At 36.7% G+C, this 23,869-nt stretch overlaps 1 pseudogene across 1 annotated transcript; it reads left to right on the top strand.

The window, feature by feature from the left end:
* Positions 1–2,183: 2,183 nt before the first annotated feature.
* On the top strand, positions 2,184–2,655 carry LOC149226004 (serine hydroxymethyltransferase 3, chloroplastic pseudogene; annotated as a pseudogene). The gene is made up of 3 exons (XR_016248275.1): positions 2,184–2,301; positions 2,411–2,483; positions 2,585–2,655. The product of XR_016248275.1 is annotated as a serine hydroxymethyltransferase 3, chloroplastic pseudogene (transcript).
* Positions 2,656–23,869: the final 21,214 nt, after the last annotated feature.

Genomic DNA, 23,869 nt, shown 5'->3' with positions numbered 1-23,869 from the left:
AAGGGTCTGAACCTTTGGTATTTCCTTGAGGTTTTCTCCCCAAACATTTGAGGCCCATTGCTGAAGCTTGGCTACACTGTAGTGTCGACCACGCACCCTACCGACCAAGACCTTCGCAGCAATTTCCATGGCGTCTAATAGATTGATGTCTTCAGCTATGTTGAGTGGCGCAGCGCAGGCATGAATCTTAGGGCCCCGTTTCTTTCTCGGCTGTCCAGGAACCCCTATGTCTGTGGCCTCTTGTGAAGAACCTGGGAGCGAGTGGTCCAGAGAAACCCTAGGGTTTTCTGTCGCCTCCTGAGGGATGGTGGCGAAAATTCCTGATATGGGACCAATGCTAGTAAAATGACCCTGTGTTGTTGTCGAGAAGGACCTCGATGCAGTGTGCTTCGTTGCCTCCATCTTCGAGCTCTGAGGGGGGTTAGGAGAGATGTGACCTATCCCCGCCGAAGGAGTCAGAACGATTTCAGGGGCTAGGGTTTGACATACAGGGGCAAGGGTTTGACAAAAAGGGGTTAGGGTTTGATAATCAGGTTTGAGCGGCGGTGCACTGAGAGCCTGTGAACACGGTAAATTGGTCTGAGAGATGAGAGCAGGGGGAGAGGCCGCAGATTCAGGAACAGAAATCGGTGAGATGAGTGGCCTGGTGATCGAAGGAAGGGCTTCTACCTCGTCCGTCAACTCGGACATGGAAGGGAATAAATCGGCATCTGTGGTTTTAGTGGGGGACCGTAGGGCACATCCTCCAAAGGGTCCAGGAAATAGCCCAGGTCGTCCATTGTCAGGGGAAGTTATGACAACTGCCAGACTAGGACAACAAAACGACAGTCAACCGTCAGAGAAAACACCTGAGGGTTCTAGAGAACCAGGTTGGGAGTGGGTAACCGTACGCAGTTGGGGCAGACACGAGATAAACTGGAGCAGGTAACAGCCGCTTAATGGACGGGTGTAGGAGCGGCCATTGTAGATTATCCATCGGAGGTCGCGGCATCGAAACCCCTATTCACCTTCCTCGCCTTCCTCGCCATCGTCCATTTGATCCGTTAATATCCTTCTACAGATCTTATAATGGCAGCCCTTTCAAAAATTTCTCTTTCCAACAAAGTTTATTCTAGCAGATTTTATTAATATGTTCTTTTAGTATGTAATGTTGGATTTTTTATGCTTTTTAGTGCTAAAAATTTTGTGCTTTGGGAAGATTTCCAATACAGTTGGGACATACTTAATGATGGACATGGCACACATAAGTGGTCTCATCATTGATTCTATAATGGCCAGTCCATTTGAATTTTGTGTTGTAGTAACAACTACAACGCACAAGGTGAGTTGATGCTATTACTTTGCTATGCGCTTCACAACCCTTTCAATTAAAAATCTGACTATATTAGATGAATATTTTTTTGGATATATATTAATTCTATCTATTTGAGCCATTCCCGCCTTGTAGAAGACAAAGAATGCCATTAATGTTCAAGAAACAATGAAGAACTCAAACAAATATGCCATTCCCATCATAGGAGGAGTGATTCTAGAGTTAAGAGGTGTAGATTTTCCTTTTGATTCTCTTACATGTTCTCTGATTCATTTTCACGTTTCCATTTGTTTATGTTCCTTTCTGTTTCTTATTACTACTAGATCAAAGTTTCGATGAAAATCATTATGTTCCTTGAATTGTTTGTCAATTGTTTCACTTTTTTCTTTATTTTTTTTTTCTTTTTGATATTTTTCATTCTGAAATATTTTTGGATTGGAGGGTTATGATTTTTAGTCTTTACGAGGTCCCCGGGGAGGCATGATATTCTTTAGGAAGGAACTAGTATTGGGGTTTGACCTAGAGACAACCATCAACAATGAAATTTTTCCAGGATTACATGTCAATCTGAGTTCTCGTTCTTTTCCTCCATCATCCATATTGTTCTCCTGCTCACTAATATCATATATTGGATATATATATTTTTTTGTATCATTGTGTTTCTAAAACATACATGAAATAATCTATGGATTTCTAGGGAGGACCACATAACCATACCATAGGAGGGTTGGCTGTTTAAAGTAGGTTGTAGCTGCAGAGTTCAAGGCTTATCAAGTAGAGGTGTAGCACTCTCACATGTCTAAGATTGTGTAAAATTCATGCATGTGAATTATTTTGTGAATGCCTTTTGTTTATGATCAAAGGTAAAATAGTTTTAGGAAGTTGTAGAAAATTGTCAAGCCCTTGCAAAGAGACTAATGGATTTGGGTTACAATTTAGTGTCTGGTGGTAGTGACAATCACCTAGTTCTAGTTGATTTGAGGCCCTTGGTAAGGATCCTCTGTTCATATGTTGGAGTAAACAACCTACTTGTATATTGATTTCTATTGGATTTAGTTGGTTGAATGCAACATGGTATATATTAATGGTCTTGGACAGGGCATTGATGGTGCAAGAGTAGAGAACGTTTTGGATGCTGCTTCTATCACACTCAACAAGAATTCTGTACCAGGTTACATGAATTTTTGCTTTGTATATTTAGATGTAAGGGAGTCATTGATTTTCCTTGCTCCATGGGATGATATAGCTTACTTTCAGACCTTACATTTTCAGGTGATAAAAGTGCTATGGTTCCTGGTGGTATTCGCATAGACTCCTACATTAACCACCCATGGGCTTCTTGAGGATGAATTTATTAAGGTTGCATATTTTATCCACGGGAGGTGCAGATAGCCATTAAGGCTAAGGGCTCTGTGCAAAGTAAAAAATTAAAAGGCTTTATAAAATTTATTAAGTCAGACAATTTCCAGCTACGAAATAGCATTTCTGATCTCAAAAAGCAGGTTGAATCGTTTGCTAGCCAATTTCCATTGCCTGGTGTTGGCACTGAAAATATTAGTTAGAGATATGACGTGCTCACAGCCTCAAAAGTGTCCTTTATTAAATTTTAGGTTGGGCTTCAGTGACGATAACCAGGTTGGTAAGATTTGGTTCCAAGTGTAGATTATAATGATGAATAATGTTGGAATTTGAATTTTGTTTGAATTTATGTGCTTTCCTAGATTAGCATTAATAGATTCTATTCCGATGTGTTGGATGTTGAGTTTTCCATTTTATTTATTGGCAATTATGTATGGCTCTCTTATTTATTTGTATTATGTACGACTCTCGTTTTGTTCATCACAAGAATTTTCGGTTGAGAAATATTGATAACTTGTATATAAGCTATTATAGTACTTTATGTGGTGTGACTATGGATATTTTATATAGGCTAGAAAGAAATATTCCATACATTTCAACGGCCCAGGTATTGGCCCAATTACTCAGTTTCATAAAGTGTGTTCACTAAGATACTTCTACACATGCACATATTCCATGTATACATGACAAATTTGCAATCAATTGGGCTTCTAAGATTTTATTGTTACATTCATCATCTCACAGCTAATGCAGTCACTCCAAGTGCCGCACAACCTCAACTGCCAATTCTAAATATTTTCAAACAAATGAAAACGTGCATGTAACAATTGCTTGCATTAAATGTGCAACATAAACGTTCATCAAGCAATTTCACCTTCTGCTACATATTTAATGAGAAGAGCGCAAGGGTTGCTTTATCTTGCTACAATAGAATTCAGAAGACACTCCATGAACATATTTATGGTGCATTTTCCATTTTTTATTTTTGCCAAAGAAATATTCATTTACAGGCGAAACTTTGGTAATTTTTGTGGGCTATAACCCTTTTTTTGGCGAGGGAGATACCAACTTTTCGAATTACATCAGCGCTTCAAAAGTTGTAATTTTTTTTTCAAGAAATTCACCAGCTCTTGTTGCATAGAAAAACCAAATCAATATAGTTTAGAGAAACATTTCAGATTTAGATAGTTAAGAGCTCTTAACCATAAGATTCTAAGGCTCAAGATGTTATCCAAGTAGTGACTTCAGAGTCGTTAATATAGTTGGAAAAAGATAAATATAATGATTTGCATGAAGTTTGGTAGTGAAACATCTTGTTGTAGATGGAAAGAATTAATTCAATTCATTAAGTTATGCTTTCATACTTTTTAGAAGCCCACAAAAATTACCAAAAAAGGTATACAACCTGCAACTAATCAAGACGACAATAGTTCCATGCTTTTCTTTTGACACATTAATTTACATAAATAAATAATCCATCAGATAGACAATACATTAGTTTGAAACATTAGAAATCTATGTGTGGACATCATTTTTGTGAAAACAAATTTCAAACAAAGCAGGGATTATTTGGAGACTCCAAGTTATAGTCTTATAGATTGTTATAAGTACATCTTAACAACTCTGGTTCTTTAAGCATGGAGAAATTTGCACCTTGGTTTCTTTTTTATTGCTCTTAATGCTTAATAGATCTTGAGTTAAGATGAATCTACACTGGTGTAGAAACAACACGAGCATCACTATTGATATAGAGTCAAGGAAATCATTCAAGATAGGGCAAGACTTACCATCAAACATAATAGAATGCAACCCGTTGCTCCAAGAAATATGGAGTACCACCATTGCAGGTGTTGAAACTTTGGTCCATCAATGAAAAGTATAGGCATTCCAACAGCTGCAAAAAATGCTCCAAAATTTAGATATTTTATAAAGATATCAAATCAACTTTGTGTCACAAGCCCAACATCAAATTGAAATTACAACAAATTGAAGCGAATTTGATTGAAAATGCAACAACAGGTTTGAGGTTTAAGTGAAATTGATTCCAAGTAATGTGATATTGTATAGATACAATTTCCAAGAATGGGATAAATGAATGGAAACACACCACGAGGATGGAAAGAACCAGAATATATCATGAATGCCACAAATGCGGTTAGGGAAACACTGCGTGCAACCCAACCTGGGCAAAAAATAGCTAATGCAATCACTCTAAGTGCTGCACAACCTCAACAACCAATTCTAAAATTCCCAAACAAATGACAACATGCATGTAACAATTTCTTGCATTAAAAGTGCACAGATTCAATTGAGATCTTTGAGAGATACGCCAGTCACAACTTCATAGACAAAGGTTTGCTAACTGTAAATTTGATATTATAAGGAGTTTTGTACCCTCCAATCAAGAAGGATTTACCAAACGAAAAAACATAGATAGTCAAAGATTAATCCATCTTTGGGTCTCTGGGACTTCTGTTACCGAAATCATAAATGGATATATGTTTGTAAGTAGCCAGTGTGGACCTCTCTCAGGCAATCATGAGAATGCGGATTATTAATAAGCATGAAGAACATTTAAGTCCTAACTTTGATAACTCAACAAAAAAAGAGAAGAAAACATCAACTAGGAATATTCTAAACTATTGGGATGACAACATGGAAGTTGCCCAGGGTTTTAAAAACGACTTAACTCACTTCATGCAATGAGCATTCTCTTCTCCAAGCATGTTGAAGACTCTAACATTCCAAATTCTTTAGACCCGAATATTGTGGTACCAACCATCATTAAATTAATTATTTTATTGGACAAAATCACATATCTATTTTTAAGTGTGTGGTTGCATTCAATATCAATCAAATGCAATGTCGTTTGGAAGTAGCTACATGCCCCTTTCCTGCTGGGCACCCTTGCTGGATCAATATCAAGATGGAGATTGCTCCTTCCAACATGGCTTAAGAGGGAGTGTTATAGGTAGCAATCACACCTTGATATCGAACCAGTGTATCACTAGGCCATATGCCCCTTTCATGCAGGGCACCCGTTGGAGATCAAGTTGTGGGTTGCTGCTTCCTACAATGTCAGCCTAAAACAACCATGGAAAAGTTGCTGAAGTGATTAAGCAAAAAAACAACTGCTATGGAATGATTGGGCATCAAGGAGGCATCTAACCGAAAAAAAGCCATGGAAAAGTTGGTGTAGTCATTAAGCCAAAAAACAACTGCAATGGAATGATTGAGTAGCGAGGAGGCACCTAACCGAAAAATATCAATATTTTAAATTCATGTCTATTATTTGGGAGGTTTTGTGAAGATAGAATCCCATGTGATTTATAGATGCCTAAATTTAGTTAAAGCCAACAACTTCTGCGTGTGATCCATTATACATATGGAAACCCAATATTTGGAAATAGATTATAAGTATAAACTAATTGGAGAGAAAGGTCTAGAAAACTACCCACCTGATAAAGGACTGATGTTGATGTCAAGAATCAATCGATTAATGCAGAAGCAAGCAAGACTCGAATGGTTTACATAAAATCCAAAGCATAGGAGCCATTGAAATTCTTAATATGAAACATTACATTTTTTTGAGACAACCTACCGCACATGGGGTGGAAATGTGAATTAGTTGCTTGCAATTTCTACATATGAAGTTCAAAATGAAAGTTGTCAAATTTACAAAATGCTCAAAAAGATGTCTGATTGTCTATTTCTTATTTTAGATGGTTTAATATAGTACTGATTTTACATGAGCAATTCAATATGTTTACAATAATTTAAAGCTAGTGTTTAAGTCCGAGTTTAATCAGATCACTCTTGGAATTGTGATTTCTACTTTCTTTGAGATATTTCTCAAAATAGAAAAATGGATCATAAATGTTTAAAGCCTACCTGTTCTGTTGGTGAGGTTGGAGCAGTAAACAACACAACACAAACAACACCAAAGGGAGCAATTGTCAATTTCAACCCTTTGGGTGCAATCATAATATCTATGAGTTCCATGATTGCCATTGCTACAAATGCCCCTGCACATATCAATGGAATAAGCTGAGCCAATCTACTAGATTTTAGGCCCCAAGAGAAAAGCACAACTTTGACAATACTAATTGACCTGGACAATGAGCCTTCTTTGAGTCACAAAAGACAAGATATCATCTCTTTGAATTTCAATATGACCTCCTATTTAGGAAAAAATTAAGGAAACTTACCAAAGGAAGACATCAAATTAAATCACCTTACGAATTAATTCCTACTTTTTCCTAAAGTGAGTAGAGATGTGTGTGCTTCGTACTGAATCTGTAAAACATTCATTAAGTGACAATGAATACAGGGAGTGGCTAGTCTTTTTTATCAGATTTTGCCTCTATTCTTCAAGTGCAAAGAAAACATCTTAATTTGAATTATTGTATCTAAATAACATTTAATCTGCTTTAATCCAATTTGCCTCATCCATGAGTCAATACTTGGTTCTAAAATTGAATGTAAGTTTTGTCCAGTTTGTGGTGATCCTAACCTAACCTAATAATTAATGTTATTAAGTGCATCATCCCAAAAGACAGGGCTACATGAGCACCAGTAAACTAGCAGAGATATAAAACATGAAAAATCATTTAACACAATGTCACAATTCTTAGTCTTAGTATTTGGAAATTTTCTCTATAATCTCTTGAAGTGTAACCCCCTTGTAATTTGGGAGCAATGCTCCTCCTAAAAAATATTTTATTTATACTTTCCATACATGAAATTTTTTTGGCTATACTTGATATTATGGGCTTATATTATCAGCCATATATTTGATACTTTGAGAATCAGATAGCAGATCACTACATAGTGAGTAGAACATGGAAGTTTTCACCTAGCTAACATGATTCTAGAATCTAAAACAAACAATGATTATTCAACTAGTCAGAACAAAAGTAGGCCCAATTATGAATTGCCCTTGTCTCTATCATGTTCATGAAGCTCAACCCTTTTGCAATTCCCTCCAACAACATGGTTACATCACCATTTTCTTTCACATAAGGTTTGACAAACATTTTGCACTTTCATCACTGAAAATGGGTTTCTTGATCAGGCTATCTACCTCCTGCTTAATTGTTGGTCCTCTATGAACAAGGCCTAATTCTAACATTTGAACCCTTTTGAAAAGGGTGAATTGAAACATTCCCCATGTCACCAGGGTTGCTACAGATGAAAATATAAATGTTAAAACTATAATCATCAAAAATTCTAAAAGGGCTTGTAGGGAATTGCCAAGCAAAAGAGAGAACAAATTTTGAGCCTTGGGCTTTTCCAACTTAAAGTCAAAATAATGGATAGAAGGCAAGACGTTGTAAATTTGTAGAAGCAGGAAAGTTCTTTGTCACATTTAGGCTGGCATTTGAGAAATTGGTTTAATATGGAATCAACACGGTAATTATGGAAACACTCAAGGAAAGAGAAGTTGGGAGCAAAGTAAAACAAAATTTGTGCAAACATTAATCTCTCGTAGCTTGACAGAAGTGGTAGAGAAAAGATTAATCTCTCCTACCTTGATAGAAGTGGTGGTAAGATCAAGACATATGAGAACTTTGTGGTGGAATATTATCAAAACTAATAGAGGGATATGCAAGAGTGTCTAGTAAGAGCCTTGACAAACACGCGCACTGAAGCTTCCAAACATGTAAGTTCGTATATTACAGTTTAATGAATATGTTTTCCTATTATCATAAATGTTTTCATACTTTAACAAAAAATTCACCAAGACTTCACAATGTTTTATTATTCAGTGAAAAATTTACCAAGATCTTACAAGATTTTATAATTCAGTGAAAGATGCGCCAGGATTTTACAAGATAATATAATCTAGTGAGAGATTCGCCAAAAAAATTATATATACATATTATATTATTGATAAAATCACCTTCCATTTTTCCTATGTATCATGGGGATCCACCCATTTATTATACATATAAATTTAGGGGGGTTCTTAGAATTTTCCCTGATCTCGGCTTCACTCATTCATCCTACAACAAAATGATTAAACAAATCTTGCTTCCAACTCAGTCCTAAACATTCATTCAAAATTGAAACTGGACAGTTAGATGAACTAATTAAACACTATATAAAATGCAGAATTGAAATATTAATTAAAACGATAAAACCTTACAACTCCATGGGGCCCTCTTGCGAGATGTAGGTAACAATACAACTTCTTCAAAGGATTATATACACATTGAGATAACACACAACAAAGGTATCAAACAAAACAAAGTTTTTATAACTGTAAACAAAGTTTACAAAACAATATGCAAAATTGTTGTTTATCATTTCGAGAGGTAGATTTATAACCTCTATCAATAACTGTTTTAGATACTTACGGGCCTATCCTAGTCGAAAAAGACTAAAAATAACATAAGAAGATAATATCTCATGATTTCCTCATGATTTTATATCGGAGAAGCAAATCATGAGGCTAAATACTTGTTTCCATTCATCCTCTCGCTTGCCTGGTTCGCCTTCAGCTCCTTCTTTGTTGGTTGACTTGTGTGTTGATTGGGCTTATACGATGTTCTTATGATCGATCCAGGTCATGAAGATAGGTAAATATCATTATGATAGCTATTAGCTACCTGCCCATATGTCTCATTCCTCGGTTGGAGTTTCAGAACCCATCGAACCTTCGACTATGCTGCAGAATTAGTCATTATTGGTGCAATGCATTAGCTTATGCAAATATTGAGTTAAATAATAAAGCACAATGAAACCTATGAAATAAAATAAGTTTAAGTACCTGCTATTACCATGAACCTTGTAAACTGATGCTCAATTAGAGTTATTAGGGTAAAAAAGAATGAGGATGGAGTGTAAGAAGGTTGTCAAAAAGAGACAATTTTGGGCTTCTACAATATGTGTTAACATTGTCAACCTTGTTTATTTGCTATGAAAAATTCCACATACACAATAATTTCAGACAATGATGGTTTATAAGGTATTACTCATACCAAAAGTTTTTTCAATCTAGAAATTGGTTTTAAGGTGTAAATTTTCAAATTGATGTGATCTTTGGCAAGTGGTTGTTATCTTTGTGATGTTGCAGACCATTTTGTAACAATGGTATATCCCTATGTTGGAATTTTGATCCATATCATTACTCCTCTTTTGAATTGTCTATGTGTGTTAACATTGTTTCGGGAATGTGTATTGTGATTAATACTATATGCATAACAATTGTGAGACTAAGATAATTTACAAGAGATTAGAAGTGCCAAATTTTTTGTTAGTCTAGATGCAAGTATTTAAGTTAGCATCTTCTTTCACTTAGTATTAACATCATTAGTAATCTTGGTATCCTATTGATTACACTTAACATAAAAAAATTTGGTCAAAGAAAAATTCTCTCTAAATTTCTTTGTTTTGTCATTTAGTTTTTTTTTTTAAATAATTTATAGATAGAGAAGAAACTTTATTTGAGGTGAGGTTGGAGCATTTAAGTATGATTTTCTTTCAATCTGTTATTCTTAGACACTTTTGTATTAAATTTATCTTTATGCCATTTATTATACAATTTTGTATTTCTTTAACTCATCTAATGAAATTGCATTCATTGGAAGCATGAGAACATGCACTCATTTTATCATTATTTACCCTATATATTTGCAATATTTACATAGGACATGGGCATGCAATTAAAGGGTTGTGAAAAGTGATGAGAAATGGCAAGTTACATGGACATTATCATCTTGATAAGGGATAAATTTGACAAACAAGATGGAAGATGCATATATGCAGAAGGACAATTTAGATGTGTTTTTGCATGTGTAAACATTTAAAAGTGAGATATTGCATACATTTTTTGTATTCAAATAATGATAATGGTCCAAAATAAACATTTCAGGACAAGGATGTTACTTTGGATACACGATACAACATCACTGTATGAAAGTGTTGTACTACGAAACAACCCCCCCCATTTATAAAGAACAATAGTTAAGGTTAGAGTTATAAATGGGGACCCTTTTAAATTTTTAGGCTTAGGATAATAATACCTAACTCTAAGAAAATAACTAACGAAACCTCGCAAAACGAACTAAGGATGAAATCCACATCACAAATCACACTTTTTCGCATGGCTATCTTAAAACACCTTTAAAAAATTGCGATCTACGATTAGGTCTCCCGCTGCGATAACCCGATAACAACACCTTGTCATTTCGCAATTGCATTTCGCACTTCGCAGAGTTCGCAAGAAACTTAACCATGCCATTAGAATGACCATTAGCTATTTTCGAAATGCGATATCGTGATATCCGCAATCGCATTTCACGTGATGAATCTGGTAGCGCTATACTATATCCATTTAAAGATTGCGATGCACGATTAAGAGCGGTAAAACGTGTGAAATAATTACGTTTTAAATACCAAAACAAACGAATTGATAGGTTAATAAATATTTAGCGGCCCGAGGAAGGATAATCATTTTCTAGGTTATGGGTAGTTACAATCGAGTATCTCATTAAAACCTTTCTCACAATCCAAAGTCATTTCAGAGAAGCTTTCAATCTTAATTACCTGATGTCGTATGCGCTGATATATCTTGTCTATTTCAAGAAAGCTACAAAAGACATGTCACTAAGAAAGGTGATGCAAAAACATAGCAAGCAGATCGTTGTTGAAACCGAGTTTACAGAGATGGCTCCTATCTTCGCTGATACAGTTTGTGATGCTTCCGTAGGCGCAACAACTTGGGAGGTGATTTACAATAGGCTAGAGGACGAGCACCCTAAATCATTGTCATGAGAGCAACAAATGACTCAACAAGGCCTTCAGGACTTCAATACAGAGATGCTTCGTGTTCTTTCCTTCACAGGATAGGAGCAAGAGCTAAAATCCTCCCATACATGGATATGATCAGGTGGGTGATTGAAAACCTTATCATTGAAGATAGGCAGTTCAAGAATTCAAGAATGGAGCTCATAGGGTCGTTCAGAGTAGAGGAATTAAAGAAAATGTACCACATACCTGACCCATAGGATATCTATGACAACACATTTGTGGCTAACTTCGCAAAGAAGAACCCATACCCATTCAAGCTAATTTAGAGTTGGATAATGTTGGACAACAAATTCAAATATGACAAATCAAGTATGTATTCTATAGTCTCTTTGGCAAACCCATACAACTATGCGGCAACCATGTTATGTAGATTGTATGGGCTACCCAATAATACTAAGTTTTCAATAGAATGGATAGATCTGATTGATGCTTGTGTTAATTCCCATATCATGAATTGGCCCTCCATCCTATCTGACAACCTATCCACCACCATTACCGAATATCGATAGAAGAAAGCCTCCTCTTCAGATAACCTCCCTCCATTCTATTTTAGTGCCTACATTATGGATGTTATCTGTTTTTGCACGACATTTCCAACCATGGGTTGGAAATGGACCTTACAGGACCCCTACCCAATCCATCTCAGTCATAAACAAATATGGGAATCACATTACATACCTCACTTATATAAGATATTTCATGTTGTTGTGTTTCCCCTACATCAAATAATTTTCAATAAGAAAGCCCCTAGGTTTTCCCAAGAAGTCGCAGCAGACCTGCTTATTGTCGGCAAGTATTTCATTGAAGAATGCTTCACCTACATTAGGGTTTTTGGTAGCACAACCGATCCACACATCCTTCCTTTATATGTTTTTGATAAGTTAATAGCAAGAGATATTGCCTACCAGACTGTGGGAAGGGGCCTGACTAAAGTTCTCAAAGATGGCAATAAGTCATTATAGCCCAATTTCCCTGTCAAATGCGATTCTTTTAATTTAGCGAATTTTGTTCATGCTACTAATGAATCAACACGTATGGAAGCCCTCAGGCTTCATTCATTGCCTAAGAGGCAATTTGATCCAAACAAAGTGACATATAATGTCACTATTGGAGTAAAGCTCAAGCCATACAACCATGAAGATAATTATTTTGAGGATTTTTTACGGTCGTTTGTATCCTTCGAACAAGCGTTCGAATGGGAAAAGGCGAATCTGAAACCCGAAGATTTTCAAAGATTCCAGGAATTCAGAAATCGGAGGCTCTAAATGATCCCAATGCATCTACTAAAGCCCGAGGATAAGTCTACACCAAGTGTCACTGTTGATAGTGGAGGTCCTAACTCTCAAGTAGAGTCTTAGGTAAACAATGAGAAGACATCATACACAGGGAAACCCCAAGACGCAGACAACACAGCTAAGTCCAACAGGAAGTTAGCTGAGAAACAAGTGATGAGAACCCCGAATACAGAGATCAATTTAGAGGCCAAAAGCAGTAGTTTGGAGCAAGAGTGGGATCAGTTTAATCAGAAATTGCAAGGCACTCCCAAAGCCTCAAATACCCAAGAAACAGAGGAATTTAAAACTCCTCTACATGTTCATAAGGATATAGAGCCCAAGTCTATCGGCGAATAGTCCAAGCCTATGGAGGAACAAGCGACAACATCCCAGCATATTGAAATTATCTCTGCTTTGCCCACATCAGAAAATTTTCTGAAAGTAACTAAAATACCTCCACTTGATGTATTATATAGCCCTCTCCACAAGGCTGTAGTTAGAAGGCAAAGAAAAAGGAGAACAGTAGATACACCCGAATTCCCACCTAGAAAGGAGTCGATGGATGTTGTTTGGAAGGACATTCCTTTCAATCCGGCTGAGAACTTGACTAGACTATCATAGTTCACAGGAGCATATGCATTAGCCACTATGGACAAGGCTACTGAGGTCTCTACTTTACTAAGGGAAAAAGAGGAGAGGATTGCGCAGCTCGAACAAGAGCTCGAGACAGAGAAAGTAAGCACAAATAGGCAGGTGGCTGAGGAGCTCACACAATTGCAGCAAGACATGGAGGTCCTGAAAATAAGCCATGAAGCCGATATATCAGCCAAAAACATTGAACTCCAAGAAATGCAGCAATCCATGGAAAGATACAAGAATGTTACCACTATTGAAGATTTTATTAAAGAGGCCCTGGAATTAAATTCCCTTCTGGTGAAACAACTGGAGTATTTCTGCCATAAGATGTCACACATTACTCCCTATATGAATACTAGCGACTAGCTGATAGATAAGGCAATCGACCAGAGAAAGGAGTTTAATGATTTAAACACTAGAATCTCTGAGTTCATCAAATGGCAGGAAATAGAAGATGGAAGGAAATCCAATCTACCAGAGATTGAGGAAACTCATAAAGACATTCTCTTCACGGATTGGGATGTAAGAATCAAATAGGTCGAGCTAGCAATCACAAGGGTAGCCGGGGTATCAAAGAATATCATTAAGGCAATGAATCACATCTTGTTCGCCACCAATGTCATTAAATAAGGCAATACGAAAGAAATGCCTAATTTAAATGCTCTGTATAAATGTTGGCAAGAAAAGGCAGAGAGTCAAAGAGAGGCAATTACAAAACTAACCATGACCAACTGGGAGTTGTATTGGAAGTATCTTGTTAAGCCACACAACCAGATTATGACTCTAAACTGTTCCCTTCATACGATTTAACGAACACTGACACCGCTCACCGATGTGATCTTCACAGGATAGCTTAGGACACATTTCGAGGCACCTCCTCAAATTCAACCGATGAACGATATTTGCGATTTAAAGGAAAAGCTGGCAGACAACAAGTCGTCCTCTTAGTTTTGTTTATTTAGCCTCTGTTTATTTTTGGAGTTAGTTACCTAGTTAGAAGGAAGGTTGTTTGAAACCTCCTCAAATTTTGTATAATCTATTTTTGCACATTAGTTAGAATAGTATTTATACCCTTGTCATGTATTTAGAGAAGGGTCCAGAATTTTATCAAAAACATTTGCAAAGAATGCACTGTTGTAAGTTTGTAAATGCTTTGGTGAAATTATGGAACATGATCATTTCTTTTAGATATCAAACTACTTCCTTTGCTGATGCACTTTTGTATTCTTGGGAGACAATTTGATTTGGAGAAAGAAGTTGGTCTATGTCATTTGTCAAATGAGCAGGACTTCACACATATGGTACTATTATCTTGTATGATTGATTTTGTTTACATTTAATTAGTGGAAAAACTTTACTTTCATGAATTATATGTGAGATTTATTGTTTCTGTTAAGCGTTAATTGCACTTTTGTATGATGCCTAGCTAGAATTGTGATTTTCATATATAAGTCATCATATATGTGATATATTTTATAAATTTATTTGACTAACTATTTAGTCAAAGGAATTATCTTTTACGTTATCATCTCTGTTTAATTGTGTTCAATCTTTATTATCACATGTTAAATAGATATCTTTGTAGATCACATACCATACAAGAATATCCGAGTTTATATTAGAATAAGTTAGTTAGAGAATTGCATCATAGAATAGTTCACTTAGATTATCATTATTCTATTGCAAACACTCATGAACCACCCACTCTCATCTTAAAACCCACATTGGGAAACTCGTCCCATTATCCCCAGTCGGAGCCACCACTTTAAATAGAAAAGGAGTTGTCTTAAGGTTTGGATCAGGTGGTTATCCCCCATGTTTCAGCAACATAATTTTGAGGGTGCAACAGAAAGTTAAGTACAAATATGTGACAAGCAAGTGTGACACAAGGAAGTATGCCAGAAGAATAAGTGTGTCGAATGAAGAAGTGAATTCTGCCAAAAGAAGTGCAATTATGATAGAGAAGTGCATTGTGAAGTTCAAGCACAATGGAAATAAGTACATGATATTCCAAAGGAAGTGCAGATAATGATGACCATGATAGGCAATAATTGTGGCATGGGCATTTCCATGGTACCCCAAAGAAGATGAACAATTACAACCAACAAAGGTGAGGTAAGTGAAGATTAAAATGCATATTTGAGCAATAAAAGAGGAACACAAAATCATAAGAAGAAAGGTGAAGAGCTCATGGAAGTTGGATAGTAAACCAATAAAGAATAAATACGACCACATTCTTTAATGTCAATTAGCAAATGGTTTAATAATTAGGAAGTTTGTTATTGATATAGTGAAGAGCCAAGTATAACACCAAGAGAGCAATCTGAAATTTGTATAGGTATTTTTGACTCTCAATAAGAATGTATAAATGATGTCATTGGGACTTATTGTGAATTTTTCCTACATTGTTGTGAGATATAGAATTCTTGATTGTTGTCATAGTGCATTCTAATTTAACCACATTCTTACAAATCATTGGAACAAAAATTGGGCATGCCAGACCCTTTATTGTGCCAACTCATATTAGATAAATGTTATAATCTTTGTATGAGTGAGCTAAGTTGGATGAAGGTTCAAAGAAGATGACATAGCCATGGGAGAATAATTAAGAGAAAATATAGTTAAATGGTAGTGAACAAAAATTGAAAGGACTTAGGAGAAGAACAAAAGAGTTTGAATATGGTGATAAAGTTAGAGAATCCAAAGGAAGCAACTCAAAAATAGAAGAAGAAGTAGATGATGAGGATGAATTCAAGGAAGGACATCTTGCAGAACAATTTGTAATTTTTTTGAAGAGTAAGAGGGAAATGAAGTTTGAAGTTTAACAATTTGTAAGGTATTGAAGGCAAAAGAAATACTAGACTTGGTCAACAAATACAAATTACCTTGGAAACGAGGTGTTCCTCCCTGGTTCCTCGATTTCAATCCTTCCCCGACTCACAAACATAGATTGGGAACATCTATGCATTATGGAATGGTATCCTAGTGATAATTCTATAGCATAATAGTACTATATACTATCTATTTCCTCTCCTTCCACCCTTGAGAGGGTTTGGTTATATAGGCTATTCCTAGATCTAGGAGGATGTATTTAGTCACCTAGGGCCGACATGAATTAGGAAAATTATATAATAATCGACCCTAATGAAATTCATGACACCTTCATTCGAGCTGATCATCTTAGGAAATCAAAATTCTAGAACTTTGAGTCATCATCACTCCATGAACAAAGGCATCATATGTAGTTTTAGAATTCCATGAAAAGTTGTGCACAAGGGTGGAGCGATGATACACATAATGATAAGGGGAAAGGAAAGATGAAGCACATAATGAGAAAAAACAAGGGTGAAGGAGATTAAATTCAACCTACAACTGATGTGAGCTGAGATAAGGTCTCTCTCAACACAATGAAGTGGAAAATAGAGTCATAACACCAATATAGATGATTTTGATTGTTAAAATGTTATCATTGATGTCAAAGGTTAGGGAGAGACCCTAATGTGGATAGTGTATTAGGGGGCGGCCTTATTTTCATATCAACTTAGCAAATACTACAATTAAAACCAATTATGCCAAGTCTGCCTCATCAAGAGCACAAATATGCATGTATAAATAAGACATTGGTAAGCACATTAGTATATGGTATCAAATCGATAATATGAGGTAAGAAAGAAGAAGTGCGAGGAGAAAAAAAGAAAAGTAGAAGAGGAGGAACGCCAGTAATTGTAAATGAAAGGCTAGAGTAAAGAGGAGATTTGAAGTGCAAGGAATAAAGCAACAGTGAGGGGCAAGGAGTATGCTTGAGGCATGAAATAGATCTAAGGTAAACATTCTAAATAATTCTAGAAAACCTCAAATTTACGTATAATGTGAAATAGCTTACAAATATCCTTTTCCAAGCTGCCTGTGTTAGTTAATGTATGAAGATTTTGGTGTCAATAGATGGTATGTCTATCATACCCTCAACATATCAAGCTTCTCCAAAAGGAGGGTTTTGCAGATTTACTAATATCTTGGTATAGAGAAGCCCCTAGGAATAGAGGTGTGTTGTAGCTGCTACAATCCCCCTCCAATTTTTTTCTCATGCTTCGATTTTGGAGCCTCCCTTCGGTAATGAGAATTGTCATTTTAAGATATTAAGGTCACTCCTATTGTTATTTCTCTTAGTTTCAAGTTTTCTTCTTTGAGTACTAAGTGTCAACACTTCTCACTCCTGCATGCCTAACTTGTGATATCTTAACTATGCACTCCCTTAAACAACTACTGGGCACTTCATGATGACTGTCAGTCCTTGTCGACAGTAATTGTCCAACTTCTAGAGATAGACAATGGACATTTTCGAAGATAGCTTTAGGCATGCCTTGATGACACTAATTGCAAACCTTGATATGAGGATTGTGTAACTCCTTATGGCAATGCACTGTGCAACTCCTTATTAGAGTGAACTACGCAACGCATTGTGATAGGTAGTTGCACAATCAATTGTGGAAGAAAACTATGCATTCCCTTGTGGTAGTGAATTACACACTTCACTAAGGCAACCAACTATGCAATCTCTTGTGGTAGTGAACTATTGTAACCCGCCTCCTCCCACATTTACCCACTTTCACTGGTTTTCCCGAGGTAAACATGAGTTGAGGGTCACTATGATAAGACTCAACCTCGTATATGACCTTAAGGAAATGGATTCAATAACTTAAGACTTTACTGACTTCCCTCATGTGTTATAGGACCTCCAGGAGATACCCAACCCCTCCAGGTGTCCAACCCCTGAGCTAACTCTCTTTTTCACTAACCTAGAGCCTCAGTCACTCCCTTGACAAGGCCTCCAAGTGACTATAAGCCTCCAGTCACTCCCATAAGCCTGCTTCCCAATGACTGTGGACTTTTCTAGTCAGTTATGTGTTAGTGACCCCAAATCCTGGGCTCTTTTTTTGGGCTAGGATTCAAGCCTCTTCCCAAAACTTAGTGAAACTTCCAAAAATGATAAATAACATAGAAAAAAGATTCTAAACTAAAAACTTGAAGAAGGACTTGACTTGAGCCCTCCCAACGAGGACAAACACTTCGTCAAACACGTGGTAAACATGCAACCTACAAGTCATAAATGCATATCTGAACATAAGGATCTGAAACTTATCTGAGGTTTAACAAGAAGGACCAATGCCCTCTCACAATAGTTGTCATAACACCAATTGGTCATGCATTCATTAACCAGAAATTCATTAATTAAAATGTGATAAGACCCATACATAGATACCAATGATAGAACAACCATTAAAGCCACATAATAACAAGTATAATTACTCATCAAATACAAGTGAAACTTAGCTCTTATTAACCACATGAAAAAGACAACCAAGTCAAGGACTTCCACATACCACTCGACCATAGATTGGGCTAAACTAATTCTTTCTTTTAGCCAATCACCCTTGTTCCATATTCCAAGCATGAATGTGGGATCTCATGGGATAAGCCAATCCATAAACAACCAAAGGAATTTAGAGCTTAAAACACCTCCACCCTCATGATACTGTGATCTCACCTAAACTGGTCCAGAGATCACAAAACCAAACCAAGCTTGGATTCTCAAAACTCCTTCACCATGCCTCGAGGAATTTTACTGTATCCATCCACCTATTGAGGGATTCTCGAAGAAAATCATCTCCACCCGCAACCCTTGGGCATTTTTCCTGAGACCACCTCACCCAGATCCAAAACCTTCCGGCAATCCAAAGCTGAACCAAGAAAGAATCCCATCACACCATGACTATACAAAAATGGCAAGGCAAGGCTAAACCATTGTTGGAACCTAAAAAAACCCATGCCAATGACAACAAAGAAACCAAATATACACATGTATATACCATGTGTGCCAAAACTGGCTAGGAAATCATACATGCAACCTCTTACCCACAAGTATTCCTACTGAAGGCGCTTGATCCAACCTTTCCTTGCTTGATCCTTTCCTTCCTTGTCCTTCCTTTGTTTTCCTTGTCCTGTATTTGCTTTCCTTGTCCTTTCTTTGCTTTCATTGTCCTTCCTTTGCTTGTTTTATTTACTTCTCCTATTGGTTCTCTTCTTCTCTCGGACACTAATTCCAAAATGAACCTGGCAGAAGGACCCAAACTGATGCTATGATTTCTTTTTTTATTGACACCTCTAATTTCTTCATTTTAGTTAATTTTCCTTCAATTTCCTCCTCACATGCAACCTGTGACCTTTCACCTCCCTTTTCTCCTATTTCCCTTTATTTTCATAAATAAAATACCACTAATGTCTTTTTGCCTTTTCAAAGCCTTTGCCAATTTCCCCTTAGCCATAATACACAACAAGTGATGCCCACTAGGATACTTTCCCCCACATTCATCTTGGAATACGTGTCCCATGATCTTGGTCTTTTTTTTCCATTTATTAACTTTATTACATGAAATTTAACTTGGGGCTATTACAATTGTGCAATACCCAGAGTTAAACAATCGCGCATCCCTTGAAAATAGGAAGTGCCAGTGAACTGCACAGTTGTCGGAGTTAGACAATTGTACATCCCTTGAAAAAATGAAGTGCACACTTCTTGATAATAGCCCATGCACACTTCTAGATGGGAGTGTGGCATGTTTTTCAAAGTTGTTATCTTTACATGTGTTAATTAATTAAGTTTAGCTCCTTGATTTTAGGCATGCACACTCAAAACCCTAACCCTAACTTCGTGAGTGCTCATCTATATAACAAGCCATCCTAGAGCTAATTCTCACACTTATCTTTGGATCTCTACCTATTCTCGTGAGCATAAGGAGATTTTGGTTTCATTTGCACTGCTTTTCTGGGTAAGTTTCTTAATTGTCGCTTTTTTATGAAAGGTTTTATAAGTGTCATTTTTCTGCTACTTTTCACATAACAAGTGTAATTTTAGCTATTATTAACTACTTCATGTGTTGTTTTAGTCTTTTATGTTTCTTTTCTAGTGTTGTTTTAGTCTTTTATGTTTCTTTTCTAGTGTCGTTTCACATTCAATGTCTTTTCGTATGCCAATAGTCATTGTTGTTGATGTATATAAATACATATTTATATTCTGACTTTCATTGTTATTCTCACTCAATGTGAATGCATACTTTGGTAAGTCTTGAACTGCTCAACATCCTTACTTCACCTTACTCCCTTCAGTTTGCAGATCTCGAAGCTTGCGGTATGTTAGAAGAAACTGCACAACTCCCAAAGCCTCCCTCTCTCTCCAACTGTGAATTATGAAATTCCAGTGAAGATATGGACTTGCCTTACCCACTGTGATTGCAAATTGCACAATCCTAGGCCCCAGTTGTGCATTGTGCATTCCCAGCCAGCAGTGAGGTCTCTCTTGTCCACTGTTACTGCGAACTGCCCATTAGGGAAGCCTCTTTCTATCAACGGGTACACATTGCGCATTCATAGGCCATAGTACCTCTCTCTTGCTCACTCAACCTATAGAATCCTCCCTCACCCACTATACAGTGCACATTTCGAGTGACTAGTGAGTCACTTTTGCCTCTCTTGTGCTCAAGAATTGTACAATTCCCCTTCTTAGTGGCTATCTTTTGCTTATGATTGATTGATAGATTAGTTGATCTTTTGTGGAGATTTCTTGTTGTTTTCATGAGTGCATCTATTTCAATTGGTATTACAAACATAGATCATATCAATATTTCATCATCCGCCAATACCATGCCTCCAACTAACAAAAAAGGTCCATTAAAGGAGGTTATGGATAACAATACTGAGAATGTCATGGAAAATACTTTGGTAGTAGTGCCCATATTTTCAGACACTCAATTATTTATTGATAAATCATGTATTATTACATGGTTGACCATTAAGGATATCTTCAATATGAAGGAGTTCCGAGAGGATCTAGAAGATAGAGAAGTTTATGAAAATGTTAAGAAATTGGGTTCCACAAATTTGCTTGTAGGTATCCTACGCTACCTTGTGGTGATGCAATTAGATGGATATTACAGGGTCTATACACCAAGAACATGGTGCTTAATAGTGTTAGTGGGCAACAACTTGCCTCTTACCAGCCACATGAATTACACTCGTACTATAAGTTACCCAAGCCTGAGCAACATTTGAATTCCCAATTTTATGCAGCTTGGAGTTATTTGAATACCAAATAAGTGATTAAGTCATGGTGGAAGGAATCAACTAAGTTTCTCCAGAATGCAGAGGGTATCTATATGACTAAGTCTCTCAAGAAGGTTCATCAATAGTTGATGGCTATGTGTTGCAAGATAGATGGGTGGAAGAACATTGAATTCTATGACGAAGGTTGGATCTTCATGCTTGATCCACTTGTCATAGAAGGAAAAGTATTTAATTGGGAAAATGTGTTGGCCCAATAGTTGAATATTAATGTGATTAATGCGAAAGAACCACCACAAGCAAAGAAACCACAATCTTGGATGGTATTTGTTCCCACCATGAGTTCCTAGGTCTAGGCTGGAAGTGGATTCCAAGAGAACTCCCTATCAATGTTCTTTGCAGGTTATTGTTAGAATATAGCTTCAAAGGGGTTCATGAAAAGCTTGCTCATCACTTTTTCATTGTATTATATTAGATGATATTTGAAGTAGAAGCCCCTTGCATGTATGATGAGGTTAGAACACCGGTTGTAGAGATAACATATTTGTTGGCTTCACCTCAAGGCACATACCTTAGAGTGTTCAGTTTGTAGATGCCTCCACATCTCATGCCAATGTATGCGACCAATAAAGTAGTCATGCAAGAGGTTGGATACCAACTTATAATTGGTCTATCTTAGTTGTTGCAGAAGAAGAAGAAGGAACCTTGGCCTTCCTTTCCTCTGCAAGTGGGGTCTTATGAGCTCAATAGCTTGAAGGCTACAAAAACAGAAGTTGAGTAACTTATCTGCCTTAATTTTGGTGAGATGAGTTTTCATATATATGATCCCATGTGTGTGTGTAAACAACACCATGTTAATTTTCATTTTTCTTGGTCATATAAGTCTCATTGCCAAGAAGAAGAATAAAAAATAAAGAATTGGTACAATGCTTCTGGAGCACATGCACTAGGTGATGAGGTAGGCCCTTCCAATACAGTTCACAAGCAGGATGTTTTCCAGGAAGGGAATCAACAAGAAGTTCCCACTCTAGTAAGAATTTCCAAGGCAAAGAGGAAAGTTGTGCACGATCCCAAGGCGAAGATGAGATTAAAGTTTAGAGCATATCCTAATATTACTAAAGGGGCCATTGAAGCTGGAAAGAGGAGAAAGGAGTTTGAGGAATCAAGGGAGAAGCAACGTGGGTAAGAAAAAAAACAAAGAAGAGGAGAAGAAACAAGAAGAAGTAGGAGCAAAAAAAAAAGAACAAGAAAAGAAGGAAAGAGAAGACATGCAGAAAAGACAGGAAGAACTAAGAAAGAAGGAAGAAGAGGAAACTAGAAGGAAAAATGGTGGAAGCAGTTAGAAGAAGAAGAACAATAGAAGCAGTTAGAAGAAGAAGAAAGGAAAAAGAAGCAGGATGAAGAGCTTGTAAGAGATATAGGCCCATGACATAGAGGATAAACAAGAGGAGGATGACCAAGAGGAAAATAGTGTGCCTATTGCATAATAAACCAGCTATCAACCTCCACCTCCTCTTACTGGTGGCCACATCCAATTCAGTGAAATGGGAATATATTCTCCACAAGATGATTTGGTCATGGATATTTACAATATTACTTTAATCAGTTGAAGAACATAATAGCGCAAGAAAGGCAAAGGTACTTTCCAAATGACCTTGTTCATCCCATTTCCATCCACACATAGAAGGTAATTATTCCAAACACTATGAAGAATATGAGAAAAGTCACAACAGCAAATGAAACCTTTGCAAAAGCTACAAAACTAAACATCGATATCTTGATGAAAGAAAATGAGAAATTAGAAAAGGAGCTACCTTTCGCAACACTACAACAAAACCAACAATTTGCGCCAGATTTAGCGCCATATTTTAGTGCATTTTTTTTGTAATTGTGATGAGAAACCTGGCGCTAAATCTGGCTCTATTGTACAATTTTTAAAGCGTCCTTTTTTGCGTCTGATTTTGCATCCTTTTTCACGCTAGATTTTGCATCATTTTTTACACCAAACAATGCATCATTTTTTGCGTCAAATTTTGAACCAAGATTTGCATCTTATTTTATGACACGTTTTGCTTCTAGTTTTGTGTCATTTTTTGCATCTATTTTTCATTGTCTTTTGCTTCATATTTTGTGTCATTCTTTGCTTCCATTTTTGCGCCATCATTTGCATCAAGTTTACACTGTATTTTGCATCCAATTTAACGTCTTTTTCTGCATCCATTTTGTGTCAGTTTTTGCATCTAGTCTTACGCCAGGTTTTGTATCTAGTCTTACACTAGTTTTTGCTTCTATTTTTGCACCAACTTTGGTGCCTATCTTTGCACCAGCTTTGGTGCCTATCTTTGCACCAGCTTTGGTG

The sequence above is a fragment of the Pinus tabuliformis genome, chromosome J (genome assembly GCF_031772625.1).
Source record: "Pinus tabuliformis cultivar Carrire ecotype Pingquan chromosome J, CPIR1, whole genome shotgun sequence".
Taxonomy (NCBI): domain Eukaryota; kingdom Viridiplantae; phylum Streptophyta; class Pinopsida; order Pinales; family Pinaceae; genus Pinus; species Pinus tabuliformis.
This window is presented reverse-complemented; position numbering and strand designations above follow the sequence as displayed.